The sequence below is a fragment of the Pseudophryne corroboree genome, chromosome 1 (genome assembly GCF_028390025.1).
Source record: "Pseudophryne corroboree isolate aPseCor3 chromosome 1, aPseCor3.hap2, whole genome shotgun sequence".
Lineage (NCBI taxonomy): Eukaryota > Metazoa > Chordata > Amphibia > Anura > Myobatrachidae > Pseudophryne > Pseudophryne corroboree.
Genome location: NC_086444.1, coordinates 645110748 through 645132964, shown reverse-complemented (window position 1 = coordinate 645132964; position 22217 = coordinate 645110748).

The window sequence follows — 22217 nt, the reverse complement described above, 5'->3', positions numbered from 1 at the left end:
AATTGAGACCACAACATTAGCCCCCTCAAGCCAGTGTCTCCACTCCTCGAGTGCATCCTTAATAGCCAACAACTCCCGGTTACCCACGTCATAATTCATCTCGGCAGGCGAAAATTTACGGGAAAAGTAAGCACAGGGATGAAGGCGATTATCAGACACTCCCATCTGAGAAAGCACTGCCCCAATACCCATCTCAGAGGCATCCACCTCCACCACAAAAGGACGCTCTGGATCTGGGTGTCGCAGCACCTTGGCCGAAACAAATGCCCTTTTGAGACGGGCAAAAGCCGCTTTAGCCTCACAAGACCAGTGAGCAACATCCGCCCCTTTCTTAGTGAGTGCCACCAAGGGCGCCACTATAGACGAAAATCCAGCGATAAATCGTCTATAAAAATTCGCAAAGCCCAGGAAACGCTGAAGCGCCTTCAAACTAGTGGGCTGCACCCAATCCAGGACTGCCTGTACCTTGGAACCCTCCATTTGGAAACCTTCTGGGGAGATAATATATCCTAGAAATGCGATTTGCTGAACTTCAAATTCGCACTTCTCCAGCTTCGCCCCAAGCCGGTGGTCTCTGAGTTTCTGGAGGACTAAGCGTACATGCTTCTGATGTTCCTCCAGGGAATGGGAGAAGATTAGGATGTCATCTAAGTATACAACTAAGAATCTATCCAAATATTCCCTGAGCACATCATTCATGAAATCCTGGAAGACTGCCGGGGCATTACAGAGCCCAAAAGGCATCACCAAATATTCATAATGCCCTGAGTGGGTATTAAAGGCAGTCTTCCATTCATCCCCCTCTCTTATTCGGATTAGATTGTACGCACCGCGTAGGTCAATCTTAGAAAAAATGGTGGCAGTACGAAGCTGGTCAAACAAGACCGAAATGAGAGGCAGTGGGTATGAGTTTTTAATCGTGATACGGTTCAATTCCCTGAAGTCGATGCAGGGTCGCAACGAACCGTCCTTTTTACCCACGAAGAAGAACCCCGACCCAACTGGAGACTGTGAAGGTCTGATAAATCCCTTAGCCAAGTTCTCCTGAATGTACTCTGCCATAGCCTGAGTCTCAGGACGTGACAGGGAGTACAACCTGCTCTTGGGAAGCTTAGCATTTGGCAACAAATCAATGGCACAGTCATAGGGGCGATGGGGAGGTAGTACCTCTGCAACTTTTTTGGAGAACACGTCCGCAAAATCTGCATAACACCCTGGCAATCCTGGCAAACTTAGCTGCGAGAGCCTGACTGGAAGGCTCAAGCAACTCCTGAAACAATCAGTACCCCAACTAAGAATCTCCCCAGAGACCCAGTCAAATTGAGGATTGTGGGCCCTTAACCAGGGTAACCCCAACACCAATGGGGCAAAAGTACAGACAGTCACATAAAAGGACAATTTTTCAGAGTGTGTAGCTCCAATAAACAAAGAAATCTGGCTAGTGCAAGAGGTAATTTTACCTTGGGATAATGGTTCCCCGTTTAACCCACAAATCTCAATTTCCGATGCCAAGGGTACTAAGGGAACAGAGTGTTTTAGGGCGAATTGGCGGTCCATAAAAACCCCGTCGGCCCCACTGTCCACAAAGGCCTCAGTCTTGACAGTTTGACCGAGGATCTTCAAGGTCACCGGAATGATAAAAGTCTTCTTGGGAAATTCTGACTTCTGGCCTGACAGGATATTTCCCATCACCCTCAGGCCCTGAAGTTTTCCGGCTTTTCTGGGCATGATACTACCACATGACCTTTATTCCCACAGTACAAACACAACCCCTGCTGTCTCCTCCGCGTCTTCTCACGCGAGGAGAGGCGGGTAGCCCCAATCTGCATAGGCTCCTCAGAAAATTCCTCAGAGTCTGAGGTTCCCTTGGGAAGGAAGGAAATCTCAGTCTCCCTTTCAAGCCTACGCTCTCTCAGCCGTCTATCCACCCGGATGGATAACTGCATGAGCTGATCCAAGCTATCAGGCAAGGGATATTGTACCAGTTGGTCCTTTATCTGGTTAGAAAGACCTCTTCGGTACTGGTGTCTCAGGGCTGGGTCATTCCACTGGGTATCATGGGCCAACCTCCGAAACTCCGTACAGTAAACCTCAACTGGCCTTCGCCCTTGCTTAAGGATCGAAATCTGAGCCTCGGCTGAGGCCGTCTTGTCAGGGTCATCATACAACATGCCCAGTGCCGTAAAAAAAGCATCAACACTTTTAAGCGACGGACAGTCAGGCTGCAACCCATATGCCCAGACCTGTGGGTCTCCTTGTAGCAAGGAAATCACTATGCCCACCCGCTGAATCTCCGACCCAGAAGACTGAGGCCTAAGCCGGAAGTATAGCTTGCAGCTCTCCTTGAAACAAAAGAACTGCGAGCGATCTCCAGAAAAACGATCCGGGAGATTTACTTTCGGCTCCTTAACCCCTGCAGGTGCTGCTGCTGCGGGAGCTCCGCCAGCAGCCTGGGAGGTGTGCATTTTAATGGACAAATCATTAAATTGTCGAGTCAGGACCTGCACCTGATCGACCACCTGTTGCAACGTATTTTGAGGGGTATGCTCCATATTCCCACAAAATTTCAACAGGAGTATTAGGCTGCTGAATATGTTATGCACACCAGTGCCTGCAGGAAAGTACTAGTGTCAGAACTGTTATGCACTCCAGTGTCTGCAGGAATGTACTGGTGTTTGAACTGTTATGCAAAACAAATGGACTCACAGACAAACTGGGGAATATGACATAACGTACACAGAAGGTGATAGGGTAACAAAATACACACACAGTGAACAGAGAAGCCCAGAGGCTAAGGAACTGGGTATCTCCCTTGTATTAGAACTGCTCAGATGTAAAAAGCAAGATGTTGTGTTTTAATACGTAGAGAACCCGAAATGCTGTTGCTAAGGGCAACAGCAAAACCCTAAAGGGTTACCAACGGGTGTGGCAGTAAACTCCTTGGTCAGAGATGGAATGATAGACACAAGGAGAGCCTCCACAATCCTGATTCTCACTTGCAGTGCACAGGTTTAAGCTTACTGCCACTAAACTGACCCCTGACACCTAGCACAGTGAGACAGGATTAGACAGGCAAGTGTTAGAATACAGCCGCAAACTTGCTAAGTTCACAGAGTAATAACAGAACCCCAGCAAGCTAAACGACTGACTCCAGTCTTACTGCTAGGTCTGGATTGGCAGAGTGTAATACCAAATCCCCAGGCCTATTTGCAGTAAGCAACAAACAAATACAAAGCTACACAGTACTGGCTAACTTTCATGAACTGACTAACCAACAGAGATTCAGCAGCATCTGCTTACCCTGAAAAGAGGCCTTATAAAGCAGGTGCTGTCCACGCCCCACTCAGACCTCACAGACTGTGAGCACAAAAACCAGCACCGGATCCCCTGCCGTGCACAGAGCCTATAACCACTGCACAGCAAAAGACCCGAACCGGAGTATCAGCTGCGCTCAGGTTACTCCACTAGCACTTGTCTCCCGGTTGCCATGACGACGTGGCAGCACAGGGCAGGAGACCCTAACAATAATACACATTGTTTAATGACAAAGTTTAGCATGCAAACACAGAGGGCTGACTATTCTACATGGTCACTTGAAAAACTACTAACTTCCTATTTAGGGAGTTATTCAAAGCTTATGTCTATGTTCCCCTTGTGGAAAGGACCAGAAAGTGACAGCGCGAGAGGGCAGAAGATAACTTCCGCTCTTACAACATGTTAATGTTTTAGCCATTCTCCATTTGTTTTAGGTTATTTTGTTTTATCTATGCACCATTGTACCCTTGTGGGCTTGCTTCATTATCCATGCTTCGGGCTCGGTGTCTTGCATGACTCGCCACAGGTTACTATTTCAAATAGTTGGTGACATGGACCCAGGGGATTATGGGAAAGGTCCTCTCCACAAAGGTTAACTAGACGCTACCATTATTCAAATCTGTTAGCAAACCAAAAGAGTTAGCAATTGGGCAAAACAATGGGGGTCATTCCGAGTTGATCGCACGTAGTAACTTTTTGCTGCTCGTGCAATCAACCTGACGTTGCCTATGGGGGAGTGTATTTTAGCATAGCAGGGCTGCGAATGCTTGTGCAGCCGTGCTATGCAAAAAAAGTTTAATGTAAAACAAGACCAGGGCTGCAGTTGCTCACCCAGTGCGACGGATCCAGCGATGAAGGTCCCAGTCTTGACAACAGACATCCGCCCTCAAAACGCATCGACACACCTGCGTTGGACTCACCACACCTGAAAAACGGTGAGTATCCGCCCTGGAACGCCTCACGCCTGTCCGTCTGCTTGCGATCGCCACTGCAATCACATTTGTCGCTGGCGGTGTCGTTGCCCGGCAATGATCGTCGCCAGGCAACGACGCACGTGCACAATGCGTCCACCGCGCATGCACATTTCTGACCCGTTCACACCACAGCAAAGAAAAGCTGCGTGCGAACGGGTCAGAATGACCCCCCATGTTGCACTGCAGGTGAGGAAGATGTAACTTGTGACCAGAGAGTTAGATTTGGGTGGGGTGTGTTCAAAGTCAAATCTAAATTGCAGTGTAAAAATAAAGCAGACAGTATTTATCCTGTACAGAAACAATATAACCCACCCAAATCTAAATCTCTGTACACATGTTGCAAACAACTCGGAATAACACCCTTAATGTACTGTATGCGGCTGCTGGAAAAGATAGCTAATTACAGTTTTTAAGGTTTTGCGCTAACTATTTATGCCGAGTTAAGATCACTATAGGGCTGTTGTAATTGGGACACAGCTACAGACAGCTGATGGCATCATTTATTAAGAACAATAGCTATAGCGTTTGTGGTTGTACACCAATATCCATCATTGAGAGTCTAGCAGTTGTCCATAGCATTGCCTGAGAGTGTGACAGCAGGTAAAATGTAAGGTTGGTTTTGCAGTGTAAATTATTGTTGCTTTAAAAATCCAGGCAGACTATCACAGAGTACCTCCTTCTTGTCTCAGGCTATTACATTTTACCCAGTATGTGTATATTATATATGAGAGTGGGACAGTATGTATATATTATGCATGAGAGTCTGACAGGGTTTGTATGTCATGCATGGGCGTGTGACAGTGTGTGGCTATGGCGAAGTTCAAACCTAGTCAAAAACCTAATCCTGGTTAAACTACACTACAATGCCAAATTTGGTGGTGCTAGATACAAAACTCTGGCTGTGCATAAAGGACAAACAGACACACACACTTTCTCACTTTTTATATAGATGTAGTTTTGCTTGTGAACCAAAATATATATCCCATCAAGATAATATAAAATCACTATAAGTAAAAAAAAACACCGGGGAACACAACTTTTTGTGGCGGCTATGTTAGATGCTTTTTGGGGTAATAGATTCCGAAAATGACATTCGTTTTTGTCCTTCAGGACTGCTTATCAAGATATGACATATAGGGCGAAATGTAATAGAGTGAGAGTTTCCAATAGTGAGAGATTTGGGGGGTCACTCCGAGTTGATCGTAGCTGTGCTAAATTTAGCACAGCTACGATCATTCACCCTGACATGCGGGGGGACGCCAAGCACAAGGCTAGTCTGCCCCGCATGTCACTGCCGCACCCCTCCCCCCACAGAAGTGCAAAGGCATTGCACAGCGGCGATGCCTTTGCACTTCAAGAGTAGCTCCCGGCCATCGCAGCTTTAGCGTGCTGGCCGTGAGCTACTTATCGCTCCCCGGCCTGCAGCGGCTGCGTGTGATGTCACGCAGCCACCGCGTACCGTCCCCCCAATGGTCCAGCCACACCTGCATTGGCCCGGACCGCTCCCCCTAAATGGCGGCTTAACGCCGCTGTTCAGCCCCCTCCCACTTAGCGACCGCCTCTGTCTCAGAGGCAATTGCAAGGCACCGACGCAGCGCAGTTCCGACCCGATCGCTGCGCTGCGACAAACTGCAGCGAGCGATCGGGTCGGAATGACCCCTTTGGTAAGGTTTTGCAGTTTTTTTTAAAGTGGCAATCATTTACACAACAAGATCAACCTGGTTTTGCAGTGTAAATGATTGCCACTTTATGAAGAACAATCCAAAGAATCTTAGAATGTGAACAACAAAATAAAAGTTTCTTTATTGAGACATGTCACTGAAATTGCATTTCCATGATTTTCTGCAATGAGATGTTCCTGGACATTCGCAGTAGATGCTCCAAAGGTAGCCGCCATCATATGCGTATCCCATCGTGCATGGTTCTGTTCTTCCATGACCCTTATTTCCTGGTGAAATCGCTCACCCTGTTTGTCACTTACTGTACATCACCAAGACAATGTGGAAATCGATCCAAATGCCTGTGGAGGTAATGTACTTTGATGCTCATGTTACAACCGATTGTACAGAAAGAAGTGAGCTCTGTGTAGCAGCCTTATCTGAACATATAAAGTACACGTGCAAACATCAGTAGAACATCAGCAAAATCATAAGTATATATAAAGTAATCATAATAGGTAATTATGTCAGCAATATCTCAAAAACTAGAGCTCCCAGAATGAAATGGATTTTCGGAATCAGGACTAAAATTCCAGGCACAACGTAAAAATATTTTTTTTATCCCCCAGTGTAATCGTATTGGGTATGGGTGACCGGCGTTTGGGTGGGGCGAGCACAATGAAGCCCATTGTGGGCTCCCTGCACTCGCCATGCAGCAGGTTCGGCGACTTGCTGCGCTCTATGGGTAATGTGGACACCCACGAGTGGGAATAGTCCCTGTTAGTCAGCATAGCGAATATCGTGCTTGGAATTACTCGGGATCCCAGCGTTGATACAGTGACCGGTGATCTCTCGACCGCCGGTCAAGTAACTACATCCCATGTAATCTAGCACCTCTGTAGTATATACATGTGTAAATAGTCCAATTTAATAACTTAGGGCGAGATGTACTATGCAGTGATAAAAGTGTAGAAGTGAACCTGTGGAGAAGTTGCCCATGGCAACCAATCAGCTGCTCTGTATACTTTTACAGTATGCAAATTATATATGTTATGTCATTGCTGATTGGTTGCCATGAGCAACTTCTCCACTGGCTCACTTCTCAACTTTTATCACTGCTTAGTAAATCTCCCCCTTAGTTCCATAATTCCATCTAATCTTCACATCAATGTAACTGTGGGACTGATTCATAGTAGTACGTTACTGCTTTTGCAGCTGCAATTGAGTTCACAATTTATGTGTGAAAACATGCTAATGCTTGCCAACAGACTACGGCCTGAAATAATGTTTGATGGACTGAGCAAATGTAACCACACCCACTTTCTCTATCTGTGTAGTGTGCATATCTGCTGGGGGTTGAGAACACACCACCATCGACACAACAGCAGATGCACATCTGCTTGAGTAGGTCCTGGGCTGCGCAAATTTTGGGTCAACATTCTCTAGAAAAATTGTTTCTGACTGAGGTTCTGCGATTGGCAGACTGGCCTCTTTTTGCGAATACTATCGGCCACATCCCTGTCTGCACCAAAAACGCCCATGGATCGCAAGCTTACCAGGACCTTATGATCACAGAGATATTACGAATGCCATCGCAAACTACAGCTGGCGAATGCAAGACTGCTCAAGTGCTAAAACATAGGCATAGCAGAAAATTATGAATCAGGCCTGCTGACCTGTACAGTCAACTGATTTGCATAAGTTAATGATCTGGTGAATTGGGGATGCAGTTGATAATATGCCGGCGGTCGGCATCCCGGCGGTCAGGATACCAACGCCAGAAACCTGATTGCCGACAATGCTGCCAGCCAGAATGCCGGCTATCAGCGGCTATTCCCACTTGTGTGTGTCCCTGCCACCCATAGAGTGGGAATAGAACCTGTGGTGAGCCTGCTGCATTGTTGTCGCCCCTCGCTGGCATGCTGGCAGCCTAGGTTGGTATGCTAACCGCCGGGATCCCGACAGCCGGCATATCAGCCCCATCCCAGAACTGGGCTATTTACACATAAACCAACTGAATTGGCACTTCTGTAGTTTTTCTCCTGCAGGGTCCACAGGTTATCCAGAGGATAACATTGGGATATGATGACGCGACAGCGGATTTGCACCAAATGGTCAAAGCTTTTCGGCCTCCCAGCATGCAATGGGCCCGTCCATATATCCCTGCCTCCTGGCTCAGGCAAATCAGTTTTTTGTTTGGTGCGTCAGGCGCTTTCTTATTTTATTGTGTGATTGCTGACTTTACTATAATTCTGTCAGTTTTTTCTGTCTATTCCGATCCTCAATGCTGGTGCCAAGCAGAGAGGGTTGGATTGTATGTCACTTTAACAAAACTTAAGGGCCCTACACACTAGAAGACATGACCAATGTGAAAGATGGACAATGTGGAAGATGAGCAATTTCCCTTGAACTTCCCAGAACCCTGAAAAACGAAATTGAGTGTACACACTACGCAATTTTTCAAACAATTTGAAAGACGAAAGACATCTTTGGAATTGCCACCTTATTTACATATTTTAATATTGGGGAGTCATTTCTGGGTGTGCGGGCAGGGCTGTAGAAGGGGGAACTAATTAAGTTTTTTATCACCCACTGCCCCACCAATTATATTTCCACTGTGCCACCAACGTAATTAAAAATTAATTATAATGGGTTCAATAATAAATATATATATATATATACACACACACACACACACACACACACATATATATATATATATAAACTAAATTTTATATATATATATATATATATATATATATATGATGGCACCTTGGCAACTGTAATTTATCAGGGGAGTGCCGGCCAGTTCCACGTCTCTAAATATATATATATATATATATAATTATTAAATCTATTATAATTAATATTATATTAAGTTGGTGGCACAGTGGGTTGGTGGCACAATGGGTTTATACCTTCATTGGTGGGGCAGTGGGTACATTGGTGGGGCAGTGGGTACATTGGTGGGGCAGTGGATGGAGACGCTGAGCGGACAGCGTCTCCCCACCAGCGGCTTAGCTACAATTAAGCAGCTGGTGGGGAAGGAGTCGCTGGAGGGAAGACGCGCTGAGCGGTCATCGGCTCCCATCAGTGGCACAGATACTGTATGAAGCCACTGGCGGGGAGGGAGCTGCTGGAGGGGAGGGAGCCGCTGCGGGGTCGGAGCCGTTGGATGGGATATGAGCAATGTTACATTGTGCACATCACTCATCGCGGCTCGTGACACATGTGCCGTGATGAGCGATGTCACAAGTGACATTGCTCACATTGAGCATGCTGCAGGGCCAACCACCGACCTCAAATCAACGAGCATGAGTACGCGCATCGTTGATTGGAGGGCCATACACACTAGATGATGTGAATGATATATCGTTCACAATCGTCATTATCTTTCACATCTTTCAAAATTAAATTCTAGTGTGTATGGCCCTTTAAAGTTATTACAGTCACAAATTGTGTAGTACACTGTGCAAGTGTCTTATTATTTATCATGTCTAAGAGCGGCAAGGTTGAGGAAAATACACTCACAGCAGCACCAACACTCATATCATGTTGTCTTGCAAAGCTGGTTTAACCTCTCAGGACCTGGTTCAGGATGGTTTGTGTGCAAATTATTTTAGCTTTCCCCAAGGTCTCTTGAAAAATAGACACATACAGGTGCAAGTTGATCCCCCATGGGCAATGTTTGCACAGACACTATCCAGTATATCTGAGCGGATTATTCCAACTTCTGTACCAGGGAAAGTTTACACTATTAACCCATTACGTGCAGCATTACACCTGCGATTTGTTACTTCCAGTAGGAGAAGTAGCAGCCTCTCAACAGAAGCAGGCTGAATGGCCAGTGGTAAGTAAATCACATAGACATGAAACAACATCTTCACAGTCTACACATGTTTCAGATGAGGATTCATCGGAGGATGAAGACTCATTACACTCTGGTTCTGCATATGAAGATGAGGAAGAAGGTCTCAGCTCAGTGTACATATGAGTTAATTATTGCAATGAAAGCCATTCTATCAATAGAAAAATCAGCAGAGCCTGTGTTAAAGTCCAAGGCACCTGTGTTCAAATGTCCCAAAACAGTTAAGACTGAGTTTCCTAGATCAGATCAGCTGAAGGAAATTATGGAAGAGGCCTGGGCTACACCCAGTAAGAAATTTAGAATTCCTAGGAAATGGAATTACAATTATCCTCTTCCGGCTGGGGACTGTTTACAGAGGGAGGTGGCCCCCAAAGTAGATACGCATGTTATTCAATTAGTGTGAAAATCCACATTACCTCTGCCTTCAACATCATTAAATGATGTCACGGATAGGAGAGTGGATGGTTTTCTAAAAAAAACATTTTTTCCCTGTCTTGGGCAATCATAAGACCAGCCATGGCTTCAGCCTGGATGGCTAAAGCAGTGGCTGCCTGGGCTAATGCATTGGAAGGGAATCTTTCAATGGCATCTAGAGAGCAAAAGTCCCATGTTGCACATATCAAAAAGGCTGCAATGTTTATGGAAGAAGCAGCCTTGGATATGTGAACAATTGCCTGTCAGGCATCAGCTTCAGCAGTAGCCGGTCGCAGAGCCATTTGGCTACGTACATGGAAAGCTGATTCAGAATCCAAAAAGGTTTTGGAGTTTTTACCTTCCTCTGGAGATATTCTTTTTGGTAAAGAATTAAACAGTATTTTGGAGTCAGAAGCAGACTCCAAGAAAGTAAAGTTTCTTTCCACATACAAATTCAAGTCTAAAGTTCCAGCTTTTCGGCCACTTTGGTCTCAAGGAAAAGCAAAAGGAAAAGGTGATGGCAAACAGTCCCAATACAACAAGTCTGGCAAAACTAAAAAGCATTGATCTACCAGAGGACCAGTTCCTAAAACAGAAGATAAGCCATGATGGTGCGGGCCTCCACCTGGGTGAACCAATGGTGGGAGGCTGACTTCTTCAATTTGCACAGATCTGGCAGCAGTCTACCACAGATGCCTGGGTGCAAGAAGCGGTATCTCTCGGTTATGCATTTGCTTTCAAGAAGCCTCAAAGGTGTTTTTTTTACACCAGCCTGTCTTTAGTAGAGATGAAGGCCAGGGCTTTGCAAGTGGCAGTTCAGAAGTTGCTCCAGTCAGGAGAAATCATTACAGTTCCTCCTGCACAACAAGGACAGGGTTTTTACTCCAACCAGTTTCTAGTCCAGAAGCCAAATGGGTTATTCCGGCCCATACTCTATCTCAAAGTGCTGAACAAGTACATTTGGGTGCCTCAGTATCATATGGAAACTTTACGTTCCATCATATTGATAATGTGGTGAGATAGGTAAAACAAGGAAGGGGTGCCGTGACACTAATAGCTCCAGCTTGGCCCAGAAGACATTGGTACAGTGATCTGCAGATGATATTGATGGATGCTCCATTCCTACTCCCTCAACATCCAGATCTACTGACTCAAGATCCTTGTTATCACAGACACCTGGATCGACTATCTTTGACGGCATGGCTCTTGAGACCTCCATCCTGAAGTCAAGAGGATTCGCACAACAGGTCATTCAAACAATGCCCAGAGCAAAGAAACCTTCCTCAGCTCGCATTTATCACTGAATATGGCAAGTCTATATTCAGTGGTGCAGTGAACGGAAATTTGACCCTAGGTCTTTCAGAGTTTCCAGGGTCTTAGCATTCCTTCAGGCAGGAATGGATAAAGGTTTAAGGGTGGCTCCATTGAGAGTGCAAGTGTCAGCATTGACTGTATGGTTCCAAAAGAAAATTGACAACCTACAGGATGTGCACACTTTTTTCCTGGGAATGCTGGGCATTCAACCTCCTTTTGTTCCTCCTACAGTGCCTTGGGATTTAACTTTAGTCTTAAAGGCCCTTCAAGTTGCCCCATTTGAACCATCTAAAAGAGTGGATCTTAAATGGTTGACAGCTAAGGTTCTCTTCCTACTGGCCATGGCTTTAGCCAGAAGAGTTTCAGATTTAGGAGCATTGTTATGTTGTCCTCCATTTCTGATTTTTTTATCCAGATAGAGCAGTTCTTAGAACTAAATCTGGGTATCTTCCTAAGGTGGTGTCTAAATTTCACTTTAATGAAGAAATTGTAGTCCCGGCTTTCCAAGGGCCGGACCTTTCTGTGGGAGATGCATCGTTGGACGTAGTCCGTGCCTTAAGGCTCTACGTAGCTATCAGAAAGACAGATTCTCTTTGTTGTCTACGGATTTCACAAGAGAGGATGGCCTGCTGATAAGCAGACACTGGCGAGGTGGCTTCAGATGACGATTTCAGAAGCATATTCTCAAGCTGATCTCCCTGTTCTGGCTAATGTTTCTGCTTTATCTACTCGTAAGGTAGGTCCATCATGGGCAGCACAATGTGGTGCTTCAGCAGAGCAGATATGTAAGGCAGCCACATTCATTAGACATTATGCCATTGATACCTTTGCCTCTCATAGCGCTGAATTCGGGTGAAGGATTCTCCTGTGCAATCAGGAGTGTCCCTACCACTAAAATGCTTTGGGCCATCCCATTGTTATCCTGTGGATAACCTGTGGACCCTGCAGGAGAAATATACGTTATGATAAGAACTTACCGTTGATAACTGTATTTCTCCTAAATCCACAGGGATCCAACCCTAATGCACCTGATTTTAGGATCCTTTACACTCTTCCATCTTGTACGGAAGGGTGTGCATGTGTGTTCTTCTCACCTGATTAGGGCTCTATATGATGCTCCTGCCTTGAGTTTTGGAAAAACAACTGATTGGCCTGAGCCAGCAGGCGGGGATGTATGGACGGGCCCATTGCATGTTGAGAGCCCGAAAAACTTTGACCGTTTGGTGCAAATCCGCTGTTGCATCATCATATCCCAATGTTATCCTGTGGACTTAAGAGAAATACCGTTATCAATGGTAAGTTCTTACCATAATGTATATATTTTTACTTATGGAAATTTTACATTGTCTTGACTTGATAATTTTTATATTGTATCTGATGTATCTTATAGACTAATTGCACCATGATATCAGTTTCTAATAGTTATTTGTGGTAATTATTTAACTTTATATTGTACTAGTATACACAATATCCACAGTTGTACTATATGAGTATTTTTATATGTATTATTCAAATGGTTTAGTGACTCTAGTGCTTCTCGAATTTGTTGTTTTTCTGTATTTAACTTTTGTAGGAAGAAACAGCTCATATGCAGCTGTAGAGGACAATATTTATTAAATTAAAACATTATACTACTCAATGCCTACAGGGAAAATACACACTATATTGCTTTTTTTAAAATTACTTCACCCAATTACAAACTGGAAATGCAAGGAAATAACATCAAACTATACTTAACTGAAAGCCCATGTGTGTCCTTGTGTTAAACTATGCTCTTATCAGAATATGGAGTCTATTTACTAATGACCATGTCGACCTAGTGATCATGTCGACCAAGCGTGGTCGACCCAATGTATGTCGACCTAACTCATGTCAACCTAATGAACCACACCCTAGTAATTAGGCTCCTAAATTTGCTTCTCAGACAGCTGCCTAGAAAAGGTAAAACTTTGCACAGCCAAGAAACTTTGCACAATATAATTATGTGTAACAATGAAGAACAAAGAGGTAGGGGTGACCATTGTCAATCAATGGTTAGCAATCATTGATATTTTGCCACCGATGCAACAGCAGGGATCCAATGGTTTTCTGCCATCATTAGCATCCTCCTGATGCAGCCAGCATAGTCATACCTCCATACCTTATTGTCCCATTGCCCACTGAGTCCTGTCTCCCAATCTTTTACATCTGCTGCAGTTAAGGCAATCAATGGTGTAAACTATCATTGGTTTCCTGCTGTAAATGTAAACCACTGAAGGCACCATCGATGGTAGACCTGTTGATGGCAATACTTCATATGTTTGAGGGTAAAACTATAGACTTCACAAAAAAAGCCACACTGCTTGCACATAATGCAAATCAGGTCATTTGAGTTGGTGGTAAATTGGGATATAACATGGTAAATGTAAGCATTCAACCCACATAGAGTGTAAATTGGACTTTTTCATTTAAATTTATACAGATACTGTATGTCCTCATATACAGTGTCTTTGTCACATTAAAAATCCTGTCTCGGAGCAACAGTTCATGGGAAACCCGGATGTGCCAAGTATCTTTTTCACTTAAAGTGTGCATCTTATTCGCACAAATAAAACAACTGGAAGTGACAAAAGTACTCTGCTAAATGACACTAATCAAGTTAATGTACAACATTACAACATCTGTGTGCGGATGAGTCTGAACCTGTATACGAAGTACTATGCTCCTTTTCTCACACCAAGTTTCATTGTGCTTCATTTGTGACCTTTTACATTATAAAGCTAATTCCTGTGCAGTTAATTTCATAGTCCTCAGTCTCTAGTACAGTTAGATTGGTGTTTTGTTGCATCTGCAATGCAATTAATATACAAATTCAGATGCAAAAGATTAACATGCAAAATTGAAAGAAAAAGACAACATACTACACGTCTCATTCCGTATATGGCGTATTGACATTCAGTACATGAGGACACAGCTAATATACTATACATTTGCCCATGTTACATATATACAGTCCTACAGGAAATATAGAAGCTTAGGTGAATACCAGTACCTTTCTTCATAGCAGAAGCACCTTTTTCTTTAGAGAAAAACTGCTTTTATATATATATATCAGCCTCTTCAATAAAGATTTAAATTAATTTTGGAAGTCAACACCTATAATCCACATCAGCCTATAGAAGCACATGCCCTCTGTAGTAAAAAAACACACTTCCAAACATTCTGCAGCTGAAGTGCTTCATTGTTCATAGTGGGCCTTATACAGAGGTGGATGCTACTGTGTCCACTCTTTTATTATTATTATTATTATTATTATTATTAATATTATCCTTTATTTATATGGCGCCACATTGGTTCCGCAGCGCCCAATTACAGAGTACATATGTACATAATCAAAACAGGAAAACAGTGACTTACAATTGAAGACAATATAGGACAAGTACAGGGTAACTAAGCATAACTACACCAGTAGATGACATAAAGATAAGTTCCAAGGTGGCCAAAAAACTGCAGGATTTGGGCAGTTGAGGATTATTAAAGTAAGAAAAGGATAAGTTAGTGGCATTGTAGCAGTGATAATGTGCATATGCCAGTTTCAGCCTGCCCCTGATGTACAAGCATGCACCTGAATGTGCAAGCACTGCGACACCCACTTTCAACCTCTCTGCAAGTTGACCATTGCCAGTAATTTTTTAGATTCTATACTTTCTTTTTTTTCTTTCCTTACACTTGCAAATGCAAATCAAGAGTCAAGACTTATTTTAAAAATGCATGAACTCTGTATGGAGTGTTGAGTGAGAGAAAAATGCAGGTGTATTAGTCATACAGCATAGGTAAGGTGATGTAAACGCCATGATTTACAAAAAGCAGCAGATGAGATCAGTCTATACATTAAGGGCCTTATACAGAGTTGTTCGCAAACCAAAAAAGCACACTAATAGGCAAAACCATGTTGCACTGCAGGTGGGGCAGCTGTAACATGTGCAGAGAGATTAGGATTGGGTGGTATCCGGACTCCAGGTCGACACCAAAAAGGTCAACACACCTTAGGTTGACACACCTTAGGTCAACATGGACAAAAGGTCGACATGAGTTTTCACCTTTTTTCATTTTTTGAACTTATTCATACTTTACGATCCACGTGGACTACAATTGGGAACGGTAACCTGTGCTGAGTGCAGCGGTAGCGGAGCGAGGCACCTTGCCCGAAGCATGGTGAGCGAAGCATGCCATGCGAGGAGATGCGGTGCACTAATTGGGGTTCCCCGTCACTGTACGAAGAAAGCGACACCAAAAAAACATTAAAAACTCAAGTCTACCTTTTTCCATGTCGACCTTGTTCATGTCAACCTTTTGCCCATGCCGACCTTTTGTCCATGTCGGCATAAGGTGTGTCGACCAATTGGTGTCGACCTAAGGTGTGTCGACCTTTTTGGTGTCGACCTGGAGTCCCATACCCGAATTGGGTGGTGTGTCTTCAAACAAATCTAAATTGCAGTTTAAAAATAAAAGCAGCCAGAATGTTTCATGCACAGAAACAATATAACCCACCCAAGTCTAACTCTCTCTGCACATGTCACATCTGCCCCACCTGCAGTGCAACATGAATTTGCCCATTAGCATACCTCCCAACTGTCCCGATTTTCGCAGGACAGTCCCGTTTTTTGGGGTCTGTCCCGCTGTCCCTCCCGCGGGCCGCAGTGTCCCACGGTGGGGGGGGGACACACAGTTGGGAGGCTCCCTAGCACTCACTGCTCTGCTCAGTTCAGAGCAGAGCAGCAGTGAATAGACGCTGTGCACATGCGCACAGCGTCTATTCCAGTGAGGCAAAGGTACTGTGGGCATGCCAGCAGCTCACAGAGCGCTGGCCGTGCCCCCACTATGATGAAAATTGGTGGCGTGGCTCGGGATCGCGTCAGCCACACGAAGCCATGCCCCCTTTCTGTTCGGCCACGCCCCCTTTTGGGTGTTCCTCCTTACAAGATCTGAATGTTTGGAGGTATGCATTAGTGTTCTTTTTTGGTTTGCTAACAAACCTGAATAACCCTCTAAATCCTGTTTGTGCTAGAAATGATTGCTCTATACATCCCTGCAGTGCAGGATGGCAGAATAGCTATAGAAATTGTAGCCTTACAGACTTATCCATGCATGGAAAGGAGAAGAGAATATTTCTTCAGTTGCGTTTGTTGAGAGATAGGATTAAGAAAAAAAACATTTGTTTGATTTGTTAGAACAGACACTGAAAAATAAATGTAGGAAACAGCTTTGATTTCTCAGGAAGATGTATACAGTATACAGAAAACAGCCAAAACCTTTATATATTATAAGATTATATAGAATAGTGTGAACACTTAATGGGATCATGATTAGTATTATCAATGCTTTATTTCTGATATAGTTACATAATTGATACCACTGACTAATCAACTTGGAATAGTACTTTAGAGAACTAACCTAAATGAGGAATATGGACTGGAACATGTTTGCAAACACAGCTACTTGAAATATAGGGTGTGCTAATGTAGCCCAATATCAATAATGTTAATAAGAATGTTTTGACCATTGCTCCATGATAATAACAAAAGCAGGAGCAATGTGTTGACCAGCATTGGTGTATGGGGAAGAGCTACAATTTCTGACTTGCTTTGTGGAACTTTTACAAGTTTTTCTGGTGTTATTTGGCCTTAAATATCAACCATTATTTTTGTTTTGGTGGAAAGCTCCATTATGTTTCTCCCACTATACCACAGAGCAGAATATTTACAAAATGCACATTTAACAAACATGGGGGAAGAGATGAATCAAACTTTCTAAAAAGGACAAGTGAAGAATTTGCCCATAGCAACCACGTACAGTAGCTTCGGGATATTATTTATCTAGTACTAAAAGTTATAGGTAAAATCTGATAGAATGCGAAGGGCAACTTCTCCACTTGTCCTCCTTAGAAGGTTTGATACCTCTCCCCCACAGTGAGAAATGCTGTGCAGAGCAACAAAGCAAAAGTGGTACATGAAGATTGTATTTCTGCAAAAGAGCCACTTCCAGAGCTTCCATTAAATTTCACTCATCTCCAGTTATAATTTGAAGGGCTACAGTGTGTTTTCAAGAGAGATATGGGGCGAGGGAGGACCTGTACTGGAAAACAGATTAAGAGGTCAAAAATGTTTTTGCTTTTTTTACAGTTTCCTGCTGATAACTTGGATTTTAGTATGTATAATACATTGGTAGGAAAGTGCAGATTTATGCAAAAAAAAATTATATTGGTTGATAATTTTGTTTCAAACATCTAACAAAGCAACATCCACTAGAAAGCTTAATATATTTGATTGTCAGGGCCCCAGAAACTATGGGTTGCAGAAAGATTCAGAGGTATTGGTTTGGAAGTAAAAAAATACATGCAAATATGGGGTACAGTGATCCTCAGAAGTAAAAACAACAATCAGCAGCCTACAGCTAGGTACATACCATACAATTATTGAGCCATTTTGCCAATAATTGGGATCTCAGACAAATTTATTGTATAGTGTGTCCGAAGGATCATTTCATTGTTTCGCCAATATTAACGGAAAATCTTGGCCACACTCAAGAGCGATCGATTTTGCGACCAAAACTCTCGGACACAGTCTCCCGATATTGAGCAGCTTGTGTGCATTCTTAATAATCTGCCCATTTATACTATAGTTTCTTGTCACTATGTCATCCTCCTTGTGGGCAGGCATCTGCAAATGCAGTGTGATGTGGCATAAAATCGGTAACTTTTAAAATAAAATCTTTTAGTGTGTAGCTCAGATATTGGTGCCTACAATTTCCTGAAAAATCAGCCGATTATCGGGATGACCAAAAGAAATCTGAGAGTGTGTACCAAGCTTGCCACTTGGACCAACCAGGCATTCAGCTGTTGAGGATTATGGATGCGGTTGTTAGGTCGACAAGCATTAGGTTGACATACATTAGTTCGACCACTGAAGGTCGACATGCATTAGGTTGACATGGTCACTAGGTCGACATGGTCATTAGGTCGACATGTACTAGGTCAACATGGATAAAGGTTAATATGAGTTTTTCACAATTTTTTGACTTTTTTCATACTTAACAATATACGTAGACTACAATTGGGAATGGTAACCTGTGCCGAGCGCAGCGATGCACCATGCCCCAAGCATGGCGAGGGGACGCATTGCACTAATTGGGGTTCCCCCGTCACTTTTAGAAGAAAATGACACCAAAAACAGCAAATAAACTCATGTTGACCTTTTTCCATGTCGACCATGTACATGTCGACCTAATGACCATGTCGACCTTCAGTGGTTGACCCAATGTATGACGACCTAATGCATGTTGACCTAATGTACCACACCCAGGATTATTTATTATTACAGTATTTGCAGCATCACTTGTTTTAATTTCTAATATATTATGTATCAGACTCTCCTTTTTACTTTAAACCTTCACATTACAATTTTTTCTACCCATTTGCCTCTCTGTTAGTACTGCTTCTGCTCTATGCTGATTAGTGGAATCTTTTACCTATGGGACTGCAGCCCCTCCCCCCCCCCCCCCCCCCCCCCCCCGAGGCTTCTGTGAAAAGGAGGAATGAATAAACCACTTAGAAATGTGTCTACATTTTAATGATTTACCTATTGCTGCAATTTATGGTTCTGTTTACAGAGTATTTGACACAAACTGGAGAATAAGGCAAACACATTCAAAAGAAAAGTTTTGAACAGTAAGAGCCCATTGCTGGTACACTGCCACCATAGTGTCCTATAGAGCATCATGTGCAGTTGGTGGTGCTGGTGGGCACATAACCTACCTTTGAGATGTCTAAGGAAGAGACTGTATTTTCCCTCAGCTCTGGAGCACCGGGTAAGCTGTAAAGTGATATCCAGACTGGTCCTGGTGAATACCCCCTACTGGTTGAGCTCCAAACAGTGGGATGGGCACCAAAGATCCCTTGCTGCCCGGAGCCACTGGGAGTCTGTCCACTTCCTGGTTGTCTGGAGGTGTGTCTGATGGGTGTGTTCAATGCGTTTTGCTAGACCTATGCTGCCTTGCATCATCAGCAACATCCAGCGACATCCACTCTTTGTTAAAAAGATAGGAAGGACCTCACAATATCCTAGACAGCACCCCAAGACCGACCAAATTCCATATAGTACATCCCAGTTTAAGGAGTGCAGTGCACCCCAACATAGTATCTTCCCAAAACTAAATCATTGTCTGTATGAACTAGGATAGTGGAAATCAAGGTTCATATAGACTTTTCCTCATCCATGTTCTTTGTTCCATTATCTGAACTAAAGTGGAAGTGGTCTGGTAGCTTGTCAAATCATTGTACATATATCACACATCTGCTGCAAGTAACACGATTATGCTGAGGTCCAGGTAAGTATAAAGCTGGGTACACACTTATCCAATTCTTCATAGATCCAACTCCAGACCAGACTCTTTAAACAACCCTACTGGAGACATGGGTCATAGATACAACACCCAATCTACAGTATGCATACACACATCCAATTTTACTGCTGATCTTCAGTCTGCATATGCAGAAAACATCTGCAAATGGCAAACTGGCTGCTACTCACACAGATGAATTGGGAAACCAGTCACAGTAGTGTACACAATTCTATATTGGTCTGGTGATTGGTGATGTGGTCTCCTGACTTTTCAGCAGGTGTAAAAATCTTTTGACAGTACAATACGACCAGGACTGGATGACACCAGAGGGCATGTGAGGTACACACTCTACCAGGTCAGAGATTGGATTGGATGAGAGTTGAACAAGTATGTACCCAGCTTTTCTTTTGAACTCATGGACTACTGAAGGCAACAACGGCTTAGCAATCATGAGGTATATGAGCAGGGCAACTCACACGTGTCCTTAGCAGTGAAGGAGTTAAACATTACTGAGGTTAGTTTCCTTTTGCTTTTTGATTGCAAATAGCAAACTTAAAATGCTGTTAGAGAATTTTGAGTCAGAATATCTGGGGTTTCATGCACCACTATACATCCCTGAAGAAAATACAGAAAAGTATTGAAATGTTGGATTAAGATTTTTGGGTGTGTGACTTGCTTACTGAATTGGAAAAAAAGAAATAATAATTTGGTGCTTAACAGATAAAATTAACATAATACAATACAGAAACAATGAAGTACAGAAAAGCTGACATTTCTGTGATGTTCTACCATAATTTTGATGGGCTGGTAACTAGAAGTGAGATGGTAACTATCGCCCCATCTCTCTTCTCCCATTCGTCGCCAAGCTACTTGAGTGGCTGGTCATCTCACCAGATACCTCTCTGACAACTCCATCTTTGATCTTCTTCAATTTGGCTTTCGCCCACTCCACTCCACTGAGACTGCCCTGGTCAAAGGCACAAATGTAGGGATAACGGTAGTGGAAAAAGATTTGGGAGTGCTCCTTGATAATAAACTTGGTAGCAGTACGCAATGTCAAAATGCAGCAACAAAAGCTAATAAGGTGTTAGCATGCATAAAACGGGGTATGGAGACAAGGGATGAGAGTGTAATCCTGCCACTGTATAAATCATTGGTGCTGCCACACCTGGAATATTGAGTACAGTTTTGGGCACTATACTATAAAAAAAATATCATGGAACTTGAAGGGGTTCAGAGGCGAGCCACTAAACTGGTTAAGGGGTTAGAGGCACTGGATTATGAGGAAAGACTTCAAAGGTTAGATATGTTCACATTGGAAAAGAGGCGACTGAGAGGGGACATTATGAATATTTATAAATACATTAAGGGACAATGCAAGGATTTATCAAACAATTTGTTTACCCAAAAAACACTACATAGGACACGAAGACACCCCCTGAGGTTAGAAAAAAAAATTCCATACTCAACGGAGAAAAGGGTTCTTTACAGTAAGAACAGTAAGGATTTGGAATTCTCTGCCAGAGCAGGTAGTAATTGGTGGACTCAATCAATAAGTTTAAAAATGGATTAGATAAATTCCTAGCGGAAAAAAATGTCCAGGGATACAGCATTTAATTAACATAAAAAATTATAATATAGGTTGAACTCGATGGACGTTTGTCTTTTTTCAACCTCAACAACTATGTAACTATGTATGTAACCTGCTTTTGAAAAATCCAGGGGTCACTTCTCTCTGCTCATCCTCCTGAACCTCTCTGCTGCTTTGAACACCATGGATCATCCTCTCCTCTTCATCAAACTTCAGACCATTAACCTCTTTAGCTCTGTCCTTGCCTCATTCATCTCTTACCTCACTAACTGCTCCTTCTCAGTGTCAGCCTCTTGCTCCACCTCATGCCCTTCCATCCTCCCCACTGGTGTCCCCCAGGGTTCTATACTTGTCTCTTCCCTTCTCCCTACACACCTCTTCCCTGGTCATAAACTCCTTCTCCTCTCCTGACCTCTCCCACTATCCTCTCTCAGGTATCCAATTGCCTCTCTGCCATCTCCTCCTGGATATCTTAGTGCTACCTGAAGCTCAACATGGACAGTACTGAACTCATCTTTCCCCATCCATAGTCTCCACCCCCCAAAATCTCTATCACTGTTGACAATATCATCATGTTCACCAACTCCGCTGCTTGGGTGTCACTCTTGACTCCTCCCTCTCCTTTGTCCCAATGTCCAATCTCTGGCTCAGTTCTAGCTATGCAACATTGATTGCATCAGGCCGTTGCTCTCCCAGAGTGTGAC